The following is a 19,679-nucleotide window of genomic DNA, read 5'->3' as shown; positions in this document are numbered from 1 at the left end:
TCATGTCTTTCCTCTGACTAGTTAGCATGCAACTGAAGTTTTTCACTGTACTTCGGTACACGTGAGAATAAACTTAACTCCTCAACTCAACTTGACTTAACTACAGCAGCCGCCTTGATGAGGACAGGTATTTGTTTCATTGCTGATCCGACTGACAACAGTGGTATGATCGACAAACCTAAAGATCAAGTTGATACTGTACTTGGCAACATAGTCATGGGTGTACAGGGAGTAGAGCAAAGGAGTGAGCACACACTCCTGAGGGGCACCAGTGTCGAGGATCAGGGCAGAGTAAATATTCTAATAAATGCTACCTGACTGTGGTGTGCTGGTCAAGAAGTCCAGAAGCCAGTTGAAATCAAAGCCCCCAAAGCCAACATGCAGAAGTTGAGGGAAGAGCTTCTGTAGTCTTATGGTGTCGAAAGTGGACATGTAATCCATGAATTGCCTCCTGACATAGATGCTCTGATTGTTGATTTTTCCTGTACGCAAATTGCAAGGGGACTAGATTGTCCCGAAGATTGACGCAAATGTGGTTTCGCAGTTTTCAAAGCAATTTGATGGGCGATGTTAGAGCTAGAGTCATGAGATGGGTCACCTTTTTTCCTTGTGGACCGGAATGATGGAGTTTTCCTACAAGCATATGTGAACAGGGCACTGCTGAAATAAGAGGCTGAAGATGTCGGCAAAGACTATGGCGAGTTGATTTGTGCACAATTTCAGAACTCAACTAGGGACTCCATCCGGGACTGCTGCTTTCCATGAGGTTACCCTTGGGAAAGCAGATCTGACTTCTGCCACCAAGTGGGACAGAGCTGGTGGGGGATGCAGGGATGCACCTTGCTGGAACTGTTCACTTGCTCAAAACAGGTGTAAAATCATTGCTTGTCTAGTAGAAATGTGTGTTGCCAGAGTTTGTCCCCGATTTAGTTTATAGTCTCTGATGGTATTCAGCTCTATAAGTGTTAGCTTTTAGGCATTTTCTGGGTATCGTAAATGGATATGGATGATTGTATTAATCAATCCTCAACGTTCTTAACACTTTTCAGAGGCAGTTCAAATTGTATAATGCAGGACAAGAGGGTACAATAATTTTGCTTCAGTGGTTAAAGGGATGATCTATTGGAGAATGTATCAATATGTCTACATGTGTCTGCATTACCAAATTATACTGCTGGGAAGTCTACATTTCACTTCAGCTTAATAATTGACAATGCCAATTATCTTTACTTCTGCCAAATCTAAATTTAAATACGTTTTGAATTCAGCTGTAAAAGTATTGAAATAATTTGTAACTCGGAAGGCCTCGGGATCTTTTATTGGCAGCAAACCTCAGTAACATAGTGATCGAACATTTGCTATCATAAAATATCTAAATGTGGTTAGATTATGAACAATTGAAGGCAGGTTCCTGGCAGAAAGTGGGAATATACAGTGCCCCCCATAATGTTTGAGACAAAGCCGATCATCTATTTATTTGCCTTTGTACTCCACAATTTGAGATTTGTAATAGAAACAATCACATGTCGTTAAAGTGCACATTGTCAGATTATATTAAAGGCCATTTTTATACATTTTGGTTTCACCATGTAGAAATCACAGCTGTGTTTATACATAGTCCCCCCATTTCAGGGCACCATAATGTTTGGGACACATGGCTTCACAGGCGTTTGTAATTGCTCAGGTGTGTTTAATTGCCTCCTTAATGCAGGTACAAGAGAGCTCTCAGCATCTAGTCTTTCCTCCAGTCTTTCCATTACCTTTAGAAACTTTTATTGCTGTTTATCAACATGAGGAAGAAAGTTGTGCCAATGAAAGTCAAAGAAGCCATTATGAGACTGAGAAACAAGAATACAACTGTGAGAGACATCAGCCAAACCTTAGGCTTACCAAAATCAACTGTTTTGAACATTGTTAAGAAGAAAGAGAGCACCGGTGAGCTTACTAATCGCAAAGGGACTGGCAGGCCAAGGAAGACCTCCACAGCTGAAGAATTCTCTCTATGATAAAGAAAACACCTGTCCGACAGATCAGAAACACTCTTCACGAGTCAGGTATGGATTTGTCAATGACCACTGCCCGCAGAAGACTTCATGAACAGAAATACAGAAGCTACACTGCAAGATGTAAACCACTGGTTAGCCATAAAATAGGACGGCCAGGTTACAGTTTGACAAGAAATACTTAAGTACTTAAAAGAGCAACCACAGTTCTGGAAAAAGGTGTTGTGGGCAGATGAGACGAAGATTAACATATCAGAGTGATAGCAAGAGCAAAGTATGGAGGAGAGAAGGAACTGCCCAAGACCCAAAGCATACCACCTCATTTGTGAAACACGGTGGTGGGGGTGTTATGGCCTGGGCATATATGGCTGCTGAAGGTACTGGCTCACTTATCTTTATTGATGATACAACTGCTGATGGTAGTAGCATAATGAATTCTGAAGTGTATAGACACATCCTATCTGCTCAAGTTCAAACAAATGCCTAAAAACTCATTGGCCAGCGGTTCATTCTACAGCAAGACAATGATTCTAAACATACTGCTAAAGCAACAAAGGAGTTTTTCAAAGAAAAAAAAAAGGTGAATTCTTAAGTGGCCAAGTTAATTACCAGATCTGAACCCAATTAAGCATGCCTTTTATATGTTAAAGAGAAAAACTGAAGGGGACTAGCCCCCAAAACAAGCATAAGCTAAAGATGGCTGCAATACAGGCCTGGCAGAGCATCACCAGAGAAGACACCCAGCAACTGGTGATGTCCATGAATCGCAGACTTCAAGTAGTCATTGCATGTAAAGGATATGCAGCAAAATACTAAACATGACTATTTTCATTTACATTACATTGCTGTGTCCCAAACATTATGGTGCCCTGAATTGGGGAGGGGGGACTATGTATAAACACTGCTGTAATTTCTACATGGTGAAACCAAAATGTGTAAAAATGGCCTTTATTAAAATCTAGCAATTTAATAATGTAGAATAAAACCACATGTGATTTTGTTCTATTACAAATCTTAAATTGTGGAGTACAGAGGCAATAATAAATGATGGGTCTTTGCCCCAAACATTATGGAGGGCACTGTATATTGAGAGCCTTTTCAAGAGCTTGTAATGTTTTATCATTAACGACGTGCAAGTTGCTCGGCCAGCAAACCACTATATATAGGAATACAAAATATAAATCATGTCACCGAATGAAGCTTCAACTCGTACACAAATCCTATATATAAGTACATACACAGATGAATTATTTAATGCCAATTATATGGGAAGAGAATGTCATGCGCCCAGTTGTGATAAATTTTGAGAACTTATGTGTTGTCAATATTGATCTTTAAAAGTTCAGTGTGGTGAGATATTCAACATCAAGTTAAAATTTCAAATTCAGTAATGAGGTGCAAAACAAAGTTTTCTGCATAATCTTGTTCAATAGAAATAGTGACAGCGAATGTAGAAATGAAAGAGACTGAGTGCTGTAGCAAACGTTAACAGTTTTTTTAATTAGAGATATCCAGGCATGGTGTTCATTCCTCCCCTAAAAAATCTTCTAAACCCCAAAGGGATGGGATTTAATTTTGTAAGTCAACCCCAAAATTGTTATAGCAAATTGTAATAACTGTACTTTGAATTTCTTTGTATGTTTTGAGGCCTCTGCCTTGACGAAACAGTTGAAATATATTTAAGAAAAGCGAAAATAATGGTTGTGCATCAGGGTATAATTATATAATCAAATCAATCGAAACCAAAAAGGTAATCTGACTTATCTGCAAGTGAGGAGCAGCTGTACCAACACACAACTTGAACCGAGTGCTCTGCTATCAAGGGTCAAGAATTTCCACTAAACCGAGGTCTCTGACCTGCTATTTTTAGGTTTGCACTTCCAGAATACATTCCTTTTAAGTGCATCTATCCAGCAGAAAAAAAGTGGAAATGAATTTCATCAAAATATTTATTTGTGACTAAGATTACCTCGTAATGAAATTAAAAGCAAGTGAAGTGGAGCAAAGAAAAAATAAAATATAGCAAAGAAAGCCAGGAAAAGTAAAATGATTAAGTACAATTTCATAATCTTGCTCAAAACTGATTCTTCCTATACATGTCTGGATTTATTTTGATACCTGGTTATGAAGAGGGGTTTCATATCATTGTGTCTCATTATTTCATTTTTACCAGAAAATACTATATGAAATTATTTTTGAATCCCTTCAAGGTTTTGCTATGGTCGTCTGCTTCCAAATTACTGTTTTGTGATTTCCACCATTTTTCCCCATTCTCTTCCAGGCTTTCTTTCCTGGTTAAATAATTCTGCATTTTGTATCTTTATTTGCATTATCGAAGTCCCAATAAAATTGTTCTTCAACATAGATGTACTGATCTACAGACATTCACCAAAAATTAGAAAACATTTCTGATTTGCCCATTGACATAACTTTGTGAATCATTCTGTGTGATCCAACTAGTCCCAGGATTATGTATGATGAAAGATTGTGAGGTGAAATGAATTTTAAATGAGTTAACTCTGCTTTTGAAAATTTTAGCTGCAAATAATTTTTAAAGGTAATAATCACTTCGGCTCAAAATGTTGGCCTTAATCTGCTCTGTGTGTTATTCAGAAACAGTCACTCAATTCTATTTGTATTTCAAATTCTAGGATGAAAAGTAAACATTCTTTAGCTCTCTAGGTAGCAAAGTGAAATAATGTTATAGGAAAATGACTTATTGTTCACCTCCGATTTTACCATAATTCATTATCTCACTCAGTTGAGGCAGACCTGTGGCTCATTGTTTAAATGGTCAATGCATACAGTCTTTGGGCTAGACATTAATTTTGGTGGGTGTTGAATTGCCAAATAAACAGGGCAGTAAATGGTGTGCCTGGTGGTGTAGGATTGACAATTTTGAAACTGGACTTTTTTCTTATTTAAATAATTATATTTTATTAGATCAAGTGCAGACCCCTGTGTTGGGTCTGCTCCCCCAACGCAGCCGATCCCTACCTGTAGCCCCCACGGGAGGCGTGGGGGGCAGAGATGGAGTGAGGGGGGGGTGGCAGAGAGGAAGGGGGTAGAGTTTGAGGGGTAGGGGGGGGCGCGTCTCACAGGGGAGGGCTGGTTCCCGAACTTAATACTCCGTCGTTCCCGGCTGCTGGCTGCAGGCTCCTCCCAATGCACCCATCCCATACCCGTAGCCCCCATGGGAGGCCGCCTCCAGCTCCAGACAGGGCCCATGTACGGAGTGAGGTGGTGGGGGGGAGGGGGGGGGGGGCGGGATCGAGGGGTGACGTCACTTGCAGCGCGAACAAGAAGACAGCAGGTTTTTTTTCCAAAGTCTTTTCAGATTTTTGAACATTTTCATTAATAACTGGAGAAATAAATCATGAGATAAGGCGATTTTGGACTCCAGGGGGAAAATCTCTACCGGAATATGTAAACATTTTACCGTTAGCGCGTCGTTTTTTTCGAGAAGATGGGATTATACACACACAAGCACACACACACACATACAAGATCAGAGTTTTAATAGTTACTAGACCAAGTGCAGACCCGTTGGGTCTGTTTCCCCAACGGCGTTTGCGGGGGGGGGGGGGGGGGTAGATGGGATTATACACACACAAGCACACACACACACATACAAGATCAGAGTTTTAATAGTTATATGATGTAAATTATTTGTAATAAAGTCAAACTTCCAGCCCTTGTTTTGGAAGGTGTGGATTGTTCACAAATGAATATGACAAAACATGTTTGGTTGCATCTGTTCCCACTTCATTGGGATATTAAAGCTGCAGAAAACATAAAATTTATATTTAACAGTAAATGTATGGAAATCTGTTAACAGAAGGAAGAATTTGAGATACTCGTATTTTTAATATACATGCAGGGAATATCAAAAGAAAATTGAAAATAGATTTTCAAACCTCTGATTTAGTTTTAGGTTTAGAGATACAGCGCGAAAACAGCCCTTTGGCCCACCGAGGTCGCACCGACCACGATCCCCGCATATTAACACTATCCTACACTAGGGCCAATGGTTACATTTATGCCAAGCAAATTAACCTGCAAACCTGTATGTCAGCAGTGTGGGAGGAAATGCTGGCTGCAGGCTCCTCCCAATGCGAAGTTCTGAGAGAAACCCCACGCAGGTCACGGGGAGAAAAAACAAACTCTGTACAGACAAGCACCCGTAGCCAGGATTGAACCCGGGTTTCTGGCTACATAAATGCTGTAAGGCAGCAACTCTACCTGTTCTGATGGGATTTGATACCGCAGGGAAGATCAAAAGAACATTTAAAAGAGATTTTTAAAGCTTTGATCGGATTTGATAAACTGAAAAGGTGCAAACCATTTCATTTGTTAGGGAAGAGAGAGATGAAGGAATGATCAATTATGAATATTGTTAAAATAGGAATAGGAGAGTTTGGCGATAAATGTTTTTGGTCACTTGTTGAGGTTGAGAATGCTTTCCCATAAAGAGAAGGTGAGGAAGACTTCTGCAACTTTTAAGAGGAAAAGTCATACATTTTGAAGTAGAAGAAATTGCGAGATAGCAATATAATGGTTTGAGTTGTAGATTTCTCTGCAATGAGCTGGTATGAAATCGCTACCTTTTGATATTCTAAACTTCCACAGAATTACAATTATTTGAGAAATGAAACAAAGTCTGGGATAATTTAGTAGATTACCCATCATCTGTGGAAGAAAAATCAGTCGAGATAGGAGATCGTTTCCTCTAATTGGAGGAATTAGTAGTTGAGATGTTCAAAATAGGGGATAACACAGGGACGAGGTGACATTTTCACTCTCAGGGCTGGGAGGCTTTTGGATTCTGAGGATCTGAATATTTTTAAGGCAGAGGTTGGCAGATATTTGAGCAAGGGGGTGAAAGGTTACTGTGGGTAGACTGGAATGTGGTATTGCAATGGAGCTATATAGGACGAAACATCCCTTCAGCCGAAATTGTCCATGCTGACCAAGATGGCTATCATATTTATCTCATTTTTGGTGTTTGGTCATCGCCCTCTAAACCTTTCCAATCCATGTACCTGTCCAAATGTTTTTTTCAATGTTGTAATTGCACCTGCCTCTGGCATCTTGTTCCATACATCAACGTATGTGGTAATCAAAATGTTAACAAAGCTGTCCGTTCACACAGCCAGTAATATTAATTAAAATGAAGTAAGAAATTATTATGTTTCAAAAAAATAAACATCGTAGTGTTAAAATCATAAAATTAACTACCTACATTCCACATTTGTTAACTACATTTAATGGGTTTAAACTCTGTTGAGGAATCTGTTGACTGTGTGTCAAAGGGGGTGTTTTTGTGCTTAGCTTTTTATCTGGTTCTGTTTACTGTTAGATCACCACTCCTACCGTCACCTCTGAAATCAGTAACTGTCTAATTATTAGTTCTGCTGGCTCCGACAAATTTTGCCATCAGCACCACAATCAATCAGGTTGTTCCGAGGCAGATACTATAGTTAAAAAACGCTGCTGGGCTAATTGTCAAGTAATTTTGGACCAGACGATTTATGTACCTAATTAATTTTAGTAGGGATTCTTACTGGGAGGAATAAATCTCAGACTCGAGTCTAATGTGTGCAGGCCACAGGAAATGATATATTAATGTTACTCTTACGTGGCATGGAATAAAGAAAACATCAATGTTATTTCTCATCCAATTTTAATTATTACAGAGTAATTGGAGACTTCACTTTATTTTAACTAGGGCCAATAGTGATGAAAGAATTACATTCTTTCACAGCCATGAATTTGTGATTTAGTTGTGAACCAAGCTGCACTTCTTTTCGTGCCAGAAACCAACCCTGCGTGTTCAAACCCAGTGCAGCAGTATTTTGTGTGATTTCCCTCGCAACACCCTCTTTGCCACTCCTGTCATTTTTTCCTGCACCGTAATTGAACTGTGCATCTAACATGAAACTCATATCAAGACATCAAAAACAAAATGTTGATTTTTCTGCTTAAGAAGGAACTGCAGATGTTGGAAAATCGAAGGTACACAAAAAAGCTGGAGAAACTCAGCGGGTGCAGCAGCATCTATGGAGCGAAGGAAATAGGCAACATTTCGGGCCGAAACCCTGAAGAAGGTCTTCATAATGTGAAACGTCTGAAGAAGGGTTTCGGCCCGAAACGTTGCCTATTTCCTTCGCTGCATAGATGCTGCTGCACCCACTGAGTTTCTCCAGCTTTTTTGTGCGCCATGTTGATTTTTCTGTTCTGTTCATAAAACTATTAAACATTCTCATTCTCATATGAAGTTAGTACCTCCTCGGCTGAAATGACAATTGTAATGTAATCATATTGACATTGGAGTAGTAATGCCTTAGACAATATGTTTTTTAAATGTTCTTCAATAGAATAATACCTATTATACTTTCATCTCCATGGCCAAGTGGCACAGCAGGGCAGAGTATTATTGGCCACCCTGCAGTGTGCACTCAGATCTGGGAATGTGCACAAGAGCAGATAAGGAAATCTTCTTTCCTCTCTCTTTGGGCTGACTCACTTATTTTTGAGCTTGAGCCAGCATTCTCTCCTATACTTGTGTTAACTTTACTAATGTGATAGATTCACTCACACAGCCATCGAGGTAGTTTAAGTGAAGTCGAGACAAGTGAAGAAAGAATTGGTTAAACATGCATGCTTGTATGTTTATACTGCCTAAGCAAATACACAAAATAGGTACTTTGATTTAAATTTAAGATTGTCATTCTGTGGAAAAGTGTCAATATATCTGAACAAAATAAAACATTCATTTGGCTGTGTGGTGAAGTGTTAATAAAACTATTGGATTCACCTCCATCCTTTCTAATTGGAAACTCTTTGGTAACCATGGTTGTCTGTCTGACTTTTGAATTTGATCAAAACACTAAAAGTGACCCACATTATGATGGTGCTTATATATGGAAGTGATGAATCTGTGGAATTCTCTGCGACAGAAGGCAGTGGAGACCAATTCATTGGATGCTTTCAAGAGTGAGTTAGGTTTAGCTCTTATGGCTAAAGGAATCAAGGGATATGGTGAAAAAGCAGGAATGGGGTACTGATTTTAGATGTTCAGCACTGATCATATTGAATGGCGGTACTGGCTCGAAGGGCCCCATCGCCTACTCCTGCACCTATTTTTCTATGTTCTATGTTAAGTTACTCTCTGCGGTTGTTCATGCAGCGTTTGAGATTTAGGGCGTTGAGCATATGTGGGACATATCTGAGATCACATCTGGAATGCTGCGTCCAGTATTCTTTACTTATTTAAGCAAGAATGTAAATGCATTTGAATCCACTCAGATAATTTTTACTTGGCCCAATGCAGGAATGGCCAAGCTGTCTTCAGACGAGTTGGACGAGTTAAACCCCTGTCCCACGGTACGAGTTCATTCCAAGAGTTCTCCTGAGTATGCCCTGATTCGAACTCGGAGATTTACGGTAATGGCCACTCGTCGGTACTCGGGGCTCTCGTGGACATTTTTCATCATGTTGAAAAATCTTTACGAGTCTTCCCGTGCTTACCTGCCGTTAGCTAGTCTTCCCGAGTACCTGCCGTTAGCCTTAAGAGACATGCCCGAGCTCCTACGTATCCGTTACGTTCATTTTCCGTGCTTACCACGAGTTTGATTTTTTTTAAAACTCGGGAGAGCTCTTTGAATGAACTCGTACTGTGGGACAGGGCTATTAGGCTTGTATCTGCTGGGGTTTTGAAAAATGAAAGGCATCTTCATTGAAAAGTATCTGATCCCGAGGAGTCTTTGTAGGGTGGATGTGTAGATTGTGGGGGAATAGAGAACAAGAGGGTGATAGTATATTGTGAGTAAGTGGGAATGTGGAGGTCGGGTCATAGTCGTGTTGGTCTGATCTTATTGAATGACGTAGCAGCTCAAGCGGCTTGAATGGTCTATTTCGGCTCCTAATTCATATGTTCGTTTGTTTAAATCAAATTGATTTGATTTGATTTGATTTGATTCAACTTTATTGTCATTGCACAAATACGAGTACAGGTACAACGAAATGCAGTTTAGCGTCTGGTCAGAGTGCAAGATAGTAGAAATAAAAATAAAAATGACTGCATGGGTTTGTCATACCATACAGGCTTGTATGGTTAATGGGATATCAGACTACTGCTTGACTGGGGACTACCATTAGAGGTTGCCAACTAACTACAGTAGCTTATTCTAATGCTATTAATAAGCTTTATAATTGGATTTTGAGTTAAGAATTCAGCATGTGACTCACAAGTAGATACAGAGAAATTGTTTCCTCTCATGGAGGTTCCGGAACAAGGGAACATAATCCTAAAATGAGATGTAGAGCAGGAAGCACTTTTTGCACACAAAGGGTAGTGGAAATTTGAACCCTTGTTCCTCAGAAGGCTGCTGAATTGTACATTTCATGACTGAGATTGAAAGATAGATAATATTTTGTATGGTGAAGGTATCGAGGAAACCGGACTAAGATTGGGTAAAATGTACAGATCGGCCGAGATTTAATTGATTATTGATAGGATTGAAAGGTATCATGGCCTAATCGTGTTCTTGTGCTTCTGTGTTCAATACAACAATGTCATTTTCACAAGGCAGCTGAAGAGAAAGTTATGGGGAAATATGCCTCTTCCCTGTGTCAATATACCACTCGCCTCTGACCTGCTACTTCAAAAGTTATATTATCTGTCGTTAATGCACCGCAGAAGAAACTTTATATGATAAGAGACCCCACAGCAAGGGGTTTGCATCATTTCCTTTAAGGCTGCAACGAATGAATGATACTATATTGCTGGTAAGTGATTAAAATAACTTGAGTGCCCAGAAGCAAGTGTGCATTTCTTTGTTGAAATAAATGACAGGAAACATGTTTTGTGCATTGAATATAGATTTCCTTGAAGTACTTTCATTGGATAGCATTTTTGTGTCGCCACTATTGTATATATTTTTTTAAAACATTGATTTCAGACTTTTACCTACATCAAACAGGAGTGTATAGGAGAGCAGAGGAGATTCTGCATAGGCCTTTGTCGAGTATAACTATCTTACCGTGGCAGACCGAGATTAATGATTTAACTCTGTTGAGGAATTATGGGCATGACCCTGTGTCCTACCACTACATGCTTTGTTTGGAGTTTCAACATTCACTGGAGTTGTGCCAACTCTCTGCTTCTTGCTTACACCAAAGTGGTCTTGCGGGTTGATATTTGAAGTGTAGCCCTACAAGTTGTGAAGAAAGTGCTTTTGTTGAAACCAGTTTAATGGATAAATTGAAATTAGTTCCAAAATGTTCATTTTAAAGAGCATTTCACAAGTTTTTTTTAAAAGCGTATCAGCACGTCAGTAGGAAGTGCAGGTTAATATTTCATGCTGTCACTTTTTCTCTGTGTTTGCACTGGTAAAGTCGGATGTTTACGTGGCCTGGCCAGTTGAACCCTTGTGTTTCTGATCATAACATCACCTATGGAGAATAGTTCTGTGTCAGATTTTAGTTTAGACCTTTCACCTTTTCTTCTCCTTTAATTTCATGCTGTAAAAACAGCATAATGAGGGGTTTACTGACCCAATTGGAAGTTTTAATAAAACCTATTAGTGCTAAAAGTTGTGCCTTAAGGAAACAATTACTAAAAGAAACCCTGCTTGGTGCTGGCTTAGCTAATGGACCTTCCCATTAAATGTTTCCAGATTGGTTGGTTAACTCTTGCACTACCTTTCACTGCAGAAGCTCAGAATACAAAGATGCACTATTATGCAGAGATGTTTTAGTAACCAGAGTAACATGAAGATAAGACTGTCACTTCCCTCAATATTAAGACCCAGAACTGTGAGCACTGGAAGTTACATACAACCCTTTTAGTTCCTGATCAGTCAGCAACAGCATTAGCAGCTGTTGAAAAAAGAAATATGAACCAAGATTATTGGTTTTATACAAGCAATGGATTTTGCACAAAAGGGTGTTAGAGGCTTTCTGTTGCTGTCAAATCTTCAGCAAATTAGTACTTCACATCATGGATTTAACAGATTGTAAAGCTGTGGGAATTCAAGAAAATCTGTGGTCTTGGTAAGATATAGTGGAAGGGAAAGAAGTAATAGATATGTGTTAAGGGCATTATATTATTAGAGGGAAATGACGGTAAAATGTGAGGACATCCACGGTGCGTGAAAAGCAGGGTATTTCCCAAAAGCTGAGAGATTTGGAAGTGCTGATATTAAAAGGGAAAGAGGTGTTCATACATAAGCCACTGAAAGTAGCATGCAGGTGATGCAAGCAATTGGGAAAGCAAATGCTATGTGGACTTTTATTACAGGAAGATTTGAAAGTAGGAGTTAAAGATCAATTATATGTAGTCTTGGTGAGATCACACCTCAAGTATTGAGTTTAACTTTGATCACCATACCGAAAGCAAAAGGATGTCCTGGCCAGAGAAAGAGTTCAGCAAAGATTCACTAAATTGGTTCTGGAGATGGTGGATTTATCACGAGAGCAGATATTGAGAAGACTGGGATTGTATTCTGTAGACTTTAATAGAATGAGTGGCGACTAGGGAACTTGGGAACTAGGGAACTAGGGAACTTTTGAAACTTACAAAACACTGATAAATCTTGACATGGTGGGAGTTCCTCCTGACTGAAGAGTCACAATCTGGGATCATAATGTTTAGGATTGAAATGAGGAGAAATCTCTTCACTCAGATATTGGTGGATCTTTGGAATTCTATACCTGGAAAGGCTATGGAGGAGTTGTCATTGGCTCATGCAAAACAAAGTTGAATGGATTTCTTGACTTTAGGGAAATCAAATGATTTTGGTCATAGTGCAGGAAAACGGGGCTGAAGTTGATAATCTGCCAGAGAAGTTGATGAGTACCACAGCAAGCATGAAGAGTCAGACTGCCTATCCCGGCTCCCAATTCTTGTGAGAAGTGCTCAAAAGGTTACTCTTTGGACACCCAAGATTTTACTTTACATATGGCCGTTCAGAAACTTAACGCAACCCCCTGCAATAACAGTGATGCAATTACAGAGAGCAGTTTGATTTGAATGGCTTACAAACTTCAGACAATTGTGAAGTGCTGCAGATTGAAAGAATGGTTGCACATTGAAGAACTAAAGTTTGAAGATAAGTGGCTGGTAGCCACGGTTTCTTTTCAGAATTGCTGGCTATCAGTCATCACGGTTCACCTCTATTTCCTGTGGTCACAACTTATTATTTTGCTCTGCTAAACTAGGGACAGCTGGAGCTCCCGGTTGTGACCCACTTCAATTCCCCTCTCCATTCTCATTAAGATCTATCTGTCCTCGGCCTGCTCCATTGCCAGCGTGAGGCCACATGCAAACTGAACGAACAGCAGCTTGAATTTCCCTTGTGTACGGTATGAACATTAAATTCTCCATCTTCTCTCTCCATCTGATCCAACCAGGTCCTGTCTTGCACACCCTTATTTCCCTTCTCCCAGGCCCCTGTCTACCAGTTCTTTGACCCTTCTTCATGTACTCCTTTTGCTCATCACCCACCCATACCACTTCTGGGGTCTCTCTTCTTACCCCCTTCCTCTATTCCCATCTGGCCCCCATCCCCCAGGGACTAACTTTACTGAACGTTTTTTCCTTCCGCCCACAATATTTAATATGTAAAAGAATATGTGATTGTGTTTATAGTTTGTTTGGTTGTTTGTTTGTTTGTCTTTTTGCACAAAGTCCGCGAGCATTGCCACTTTTCATTTCACTGCACATCTCGTATGTGAATGTGACGAATACATTTCTTGACTTGACTTGACTTCCTCCCTCTGGTTCAACATTTCACTCCCTTTTCAGATTCCACCTTCTGCAGCTTTGGTTACTATCTCCACTCTTCCCCTCTCCTGTCTGATTCGGCTGCCAATTAACCCCTCCTTACATCGATCCACCGATCACTTGCCTACTCCTGCCCTACTCTGTTCCCTCAATTCTTTCTACCAACTATTCCTCTCTTTTCCAGTCATGAAGAAGGGTCCCAAATCAAAATGCCATTTGTCCATTTCACTTCATAGATGGTGTCTGACTGGCTGAGTTCCTCCAGCAGTTTGTTTTTTTGCTTATCCTTTCCAATGATGGGATGAAGGGAAATTAAATGTAGTTTTAAGGTATTTTCAAACTTTCTGAGTTGCATAGCCATTCATAAACAGTGAAGTTTATGTTGCTTGCACATCTTTTGCAGATTTAAGTTGTTTAGTTTGTACTGAAAGTATAAAAGTTGCTGCTGTTTAAGCTTGGCATCGGCTATTTTGGCACATACAAAATAGTTATTTTATTTAACGTTATCTGGACCAGAAGGGAAATTTGTAGGAATATATGAAATAGCAGATATAAGTGCTTTTTTAAATCTCTGCCATTACCAGATTTGCCTCAAGGTATGTAGCAGAAACACTGGCCTCCCGTAGCATGTCTTCATTTTGTGCACAAGTTACGGATGACAGTAACGTGGCAGTTAATGTTAACTCTAGTTGCCCCAAGGGAATTGTGGAAATGGAATTACATGCCAGACAAAACATTTGAGATCATGAGAGGCTTATATGCTACCTTTCTGATGCTAACCCTTGGTACCTGAAGTTCAGTTTTAATTCCAGAACCTTGATACCTTCTTCGCTTTTATGTTTTAAAAAAAAATATTTATGAGTTTTGCTGCATGATGTTGTTACTAGATCTCATGAAGCAGATTGTAGGTTTAGGGTAACATTTTATGAAGTTTCAGTTTATCCAAACTGAGTTAGTATATGTTGATTATAGAAGGTAAAATATATAAAATGTGCATCTTATTTGTCATCAGACTGGGTCTGGCACGTTTTTGATTTATTAAAATGGTTTAGTTATTTATTTCTATACATTTTCGGTGGCGGCGCGGCTCACTGTTGCAGCGGCCCCTGTCTTTTTTTTAATTTTTGTCTAGTTAAATGTAGTTGTTTGTGTTTTTGAATAGTGTTTTTAACTGTGTATATGTGGGGGGCGGGGGGGCGGGGAAGGGGGAAACTTTTTAAAATCTCTTGCCTGTACGTGAGACCCGACCTTTTCCTTGTCGGGTCTCCGTTGTCGTTGGGGCCTAGCACCGTGGAGTGGCCTCCAGCCTGAACGACCTGGGGGCTCCAGTCACGGAGCCTGCGGAGCTGCGGACTTACCATCGTGGGGCTGGCCGGCATCGGTGCGTGGGGAGCGGTGGTGACTCGCTGCTGCGGCCCGACCACGTAGCTCGGAGGCTCCAGCAACGCAGCCGCAGGTCCGGTGGACTGGGACATCGGGAGCTCGCGGGTCCGGGTGGAGAGACCGCTTCCCGGAGCTCCCGCAACGCGACTTCTCTAGCCCGTGTCGCGGGGTTGGAACGACCCAGAGCGGGGCCGTACATCGCCCGGCGCGGCTTCATGGCCGTGGGACATTGCAGCGCCCACCGGGGGCTCCAACTTTGTGACTTTTAGACCGGGAGCGGGGCCGTAAATCGCCCGGCACGGCCTAAAATGGCCGTGGGACTTATCATCGCCCGCCTGGGGCTTGGACATCGGGAGAGAAATGGAGAACAGGGGAGAGAAAAGACTTTGCCTTCCATCACAGTGGGTTCACTGTGATGGATGTTTTTGTAAATGGAATTGTGTGTATGTCTGTAGGATATTGTCTTTGTTTGTATGGCTGTGGAAACGGAGTTTTGTTTGAGCCTCACTGAGGTTCAAATGACATGTAATAAATATTGAATTGAATTTAAGTTCCTGGATTTAATGAATGACATTTGTTGACATCTCAACAATAATGACCTAAATTTAACGTCTGCGAGCTTAGGTTTTCCAAGATCATGTGAATGCAGTTTTGAGTTTTCCATATGATATCATAAATGATAATTGCATAATTTTATAATATATGTTGTTTTATTTAATGCCACTTCTTATGTTAGTCTATATAAAGGAAGAACCGTTATCTGGTAGACAGTGATTTTTTTGCATCAAGATGTAGACTATTAATAACTTTTAGAAATAAAGAAAAAAGCATCAGGTCCAAACAATACTTTTTTATTTTATAGACAAATGAAATAAATGCATTTGAATTTAGTTATACAAATTTCATATTGGGCTTAACACATTCTATCTGAAATGAAGATAAAAAATTATGGAATTACTCAGCAAGAATATCTACGGAGAAGAAATAGAATTTGTCTTTCAGTCATTGACCTTATATAGTAATATGAAGGAATCAAAATGAAGTTTCAAATTTGGTGAAAGGATCAGAAATATACCCTCAAATGTTGCCTGATCAGCTGAGCATTTTAAACTATACAACAGGTGGGGCTGGGTAGAATCAAAGGGATTGAGAAAGACCACGAACTGTCAACAAATCACTGTTAAATAAATGATGCATCAATCACCCCTATTAGTAGTATCTTCATAGTTTTGAATGTTCCACACTGATGTAATGTGGGTTGCTTTCAGTTGCCTTGTCATCTTGTGATTGGATCAGATTACTGACCCACTTCCACTTCCCACGTTGAACCTTGGAAAACGCACAACTTCTAGCTACCATAATAGTGAATGCAGTCTTCACTTGATCCAACCTGCAAAACTACAAGGTTACATCCACTGATTCCCACTGGCTTTGGATCAGTGAGGTAGCAAGGGCATGACCCCACTCCTTCCTGCCCCCTCTCTCTACTGCCCCTTCAATTCTCTCTCCCAATCCTTGCTCTCTCTCTCCTGACTTCTCCCCTCTTTACCAATTGCCCCTTCTATCCCTCCTGAATATCTTCACTCCCAACCCCCTTCTGCTTTTCTGAATTCCAACCCCCATCTTCCCTGTCCCAATCTCCTAACTTTCCTCATCCTATCTTCTACAGTTTCTACTTCTGCCAACCTTCCTTCTCATTCCCTCAATTTTTGCCCTCAGCACTCCACCAGATTCAGTCCTTGTCTTGCCCGACCTACCCTTCTGCTCCTACTGACAGAGGGAATTCTGAATTTTAAATTGCAAATTATTCAATTTATAGCAATTTATAGCAATTAATTTCCTTATACGGAATTTGAGATTTTTTCTCAGAACCATTCAGCTTTTGATATTCTATAATTATCAATGATAAAAACTGTTATTAACTCAGCTTAATAGTTTTTATCATTTGACAGTTCCAATAAAAGCATGGGAATACTTGGCTGAGGCAGGAACATAAGAGCAAGAAGTCATGTTAGAACAGCACAAAACACTAGTTAGGCCGGCACAAGAGACCAGTGTACAGTACTATTCACCACTTGACAGGAAGGATGTGTTCAAGCGGAGAAGGGTTCTGGGGAGATTTAATGGATTTCCAGGGCTGGAAAATTAAACTTTAGGCTGGGTATGATTTTGGGGAGAGTGATTTGAAAACCAAAATTGTGCAGATACTTTCAAACAGCGATAATACTTCAGTTGCTGGCTGTCCATCTACAGAGTGAACAGGCAGGGTATGTTTCTCTTGGTGAAGAGGCTGATGATCAGAGGATGTAAATTCAATTAATTGGCAGAAAAATTAGGGAAGCATTTGAAGAAAATATTTCCATTGGATGTTTGGATCTTGCTGTCTGAATGGTAATTGAGTCTAAAATGTGTGTCACATTTGAGAGGTATCTGGATGAGCACCAAAGAGCTGCGCGGAACAAGACTATGGAATGTGAGCTGGGAATGGCAGTAACTTGATTGATTCGTTTTTTGACTAGTGTGGAGATCATAGGCCAAAATAAAACTCACTGTCCCATAATTATTTGATCCTGTAATTCAATATTGGGGTCTTTCAGGCCCCTAAATTCTGTCTGTGTGTGGGCCTTTGTCTGCCTGTGGGCCTTTCGTCTTATGGGGCAGAACGAATGCAGTGATGACGGTGGAGGATTCATGGATGTTTGCTGAAAGGTATGACTGAAATATTTTTCTCTGTCAAGATGACGAGTCTTTGGAACATCAGATTTTGACATAGTCTGCTGATGTTTGGACAGAGGGCCCATGTTTTCTTAACAGGGATGTAACGCTGAGGCTTTACGGTCAGACTGCATTTGGAATATTGCGAGTAGTTTTGAGCCACATATCTGAGGAAGAATGTGCTGGCATTGGAGAGGGTCCAGACAAGGTTTACGACAATGATCCCAAAAATTATTGGGTTAGCATACGATGAATGTTTGATGGCATTGGGCTTGTACTCGCTGGAGTTTAGAAGGATGAGGGGGACCTCATTGAAACTTAACAAATAGTGAAAGGCCTGGATAGAGTTGATGTGGAGAGGATGTTTCCACTAGTGAGTGAGTCTAGGACCAGAGGCTATAGCCTCAGTATAAAAGCGCGTTCCTTTAGAAAGGAGATAAGGAGGAATTTCATTAGTCAGAGGGTGATGAATCGGTCAAATTCATTGCCACAGACTGCTATGGAGGCCAAGTCAATAGATATTTTTAAGGCAGTGATTGATGGATTCTTGATTAGTATGGGTGTCGGGGGTTATGGGGAGAAGGCAGAAGAATGTAGGTATGTTGCAAAACTTACCTTCAGCGGCGCTGCAGTTCTGTCACTGCCCGTGAGCGCGACTTTGGCGCTTTTGAGAGGGGGGCGGGTTTAAAACGCCGTTTTCTCTAGGCTATTGAAATCGAGGTTGTTCAGCCTGCTTAGTTGCTGACGAAAAATCGCTGCGACATTCGTTCGCTGCAGTTATTTTTAAACTATTGGATTATTTAATTGCTATAGTAGATTAAAAACATCCTCTAACGCCGCGAACGCCGACAACGGGATGGATCTCACGTAGGGGACAAGGCAAGGTAGGCTGTTTATTTTTACATTAAAAGGTGCTTCTTAATATCCCTTTATTCAAAATTTTAAGTTGCGAAAAGGTGACTTGGGACCCATCCAAACCGGCAGTATTTTTCATGCCGCCATGGGCTACAAATCCACCGCAATCGCAACGTTCCAAACCAGCGCGGTCCCCAAAATCCCAACCGCAAGCTGATTTAAATGGCCATTAACTTACAGCAATTAAACACTAAATTCCTTCCATTTGGCCTATAAATTAGTGACAATGAGATTTAAAAATCATGTTTTATTGTGAATTCTTGTGTGAATGTTCTTTGGACACTTAGGCTATTTAAAAATGTTAATCTTTTCTTAAGAAATGGATAGATGTTTAGATCTAGTAATTGAATTTGGGTATTAGCTACAATTGGGTAACTAACTAATTATATGCTTTAATTTCAGGTCATCCAAGTAAGGTTGTTTAATATTTGTTTCAGAATGCTTCAATCTATAATAACTGAAACATTATTTCAGTTCTCTTAATTTTTAATAAAGTTATGGCCATTTGACTGTCCTGGATCACAACTTTTGTGTTCAGTCAATGGATAAGCAATGGCCATAACTTTTTTAATACTGAAGATATGAAAGTGAATTAGGTGTCAAATTAAACTTCTTTTTATGCTTTATCTGATGGGATAAATTGCAGACTTGGTTTTTAAAATCTCAAAATTTTGTAACATTGCTAAAGAATGGGGTTGAGAGGGAAAGATAGATCAACCATGATTGAATGGCAGAGTAAACCCGATGGGCTGAATGGCCTAATTCTGCTCCGATAACTTAGGAACCTATGAACAAGTTCATAGGGAGCATTCATATGAAACACATGCGATCACAAAGAGAACATGCACACGCCACATAGTAAGCAGCCGCGGTTA

At 40.2% G+C, this 19,679-nt stretch overlaps 1 protein-coding gene across 4 annotated transcripts in view; it reads left to right on the top strand.

Annotated features, from left to right (window-relative positions):
- lmf1 (lipase maturation factor 1) overlaps positions 1–19,679 on the top strand; it is a 499,938-nt gene that overhangs the window by 58,400 nt on the left and 421,859 nt on the right. Inside the window, exon 1 of one of the 4 annotated variants that reach the window (XM_033040859.1) lies at positions 10,671–10,793. The exons of the other annotated variants lie outside the window; for them this stretch is intronic. The gene's annotated coding sequence lies outside the window, so the exon portion shown is untranslated. Of the gene's footprint in view, positions 1–10,670; positions 10,794–19,679 lie in introns of those variants that run through there. 4 annotated transcript variants of the gene reach the window in all.

The sequence above is a fragment of the Amblyraja radiata genome, chromosome 22, assembly GCF_010909765.2.
Source record: "Amblyraja radiata isolate CabotCenter1 chromosome 22, sAmbRad1.1.pri, whole genome shotgun sequence".
Taxonomy (NCBI): Eukaryota; Metazoa; Chordata; class Chondrichthyes; order Rajiformes; family Rajidae; genus Amblyraja; species Amblyraja radiata.
This window is presented reverse-complemented; position numbering and strand designations above follow the sequence as displayed.